General features: G+C 35.0%; 1 long non-coding RNA gene across 1 annotated transcript in view; it reads right to left on the reverse strand.

Moving 5' to 3' along the window:
* The window catches only part of LOC128248899 (uncharacterized), a 6,894-nt gene that overhangs the window by 3,975 nt on the left and 2,267 nt on the right, over positions 1-652 (reverse strand). The window lies entirely within an intron of this gene.

Below are 652 nucleotides of genomic sequence, written 5' to 3' on the forward strand. Positions count from 1 at the left end.
ATATGGGATTACGTCTTCATAAATGAAACTTCCCCAATACTAAACAGGAAATATACATAGTAGATATCATACCCCATACCCACAGTTTACACAGGTAGAGTAGAATAGTTAGTGGGCTGTTATGTAGATAGATGTATGTATGTGTGTGTGAGTGTATGTATATATATATATATATATATATATATATATATAGATTGATGTATGTATGTGTGTGTGGGTAGGGGTATGAATATATATATGTATATGCACATGTATGTAAGCCTGTGGATATGAAAGTAAACAGATCAACACACAGATGGATAGTTACATAGGTTATATGAACAAACAAGCACGCATACGCAAATGACTACTGAAACACATGACCATATATACACACACTTTATTTCAAACAAGGACACATATGGAGACACACGTTCACACATATGAAGATGCACATCCATACATACAAACACGGTACATAGTTGCAAAACACACACACACACACACACACACACACACACACTCAGACATGCACACGCAAGGAGACAGCGGTACACACATATACAAATATACACACGCACATACATAAAAACACACAAACACAGACATGCAAACACATGAATATGCAGAATACATACATACAAATGTACACACATAAATAGATACATATGCA

The sequence above is a fragment of the Octopus bimaculoides genome, chromosome 10 (genome assembly GCF_001194135.2).
Source record: "Octopus bimaculoides isolate UCB-OBI-ISO-001 chromosome 10, ASM119413v2, whole genome shotgun sequence".
NCBI lineage: Eukaryota > Metazoa > Mollusca > Cephalopoda > Octopoda > Octopodidae > Octopus > Octopus bimaculoides.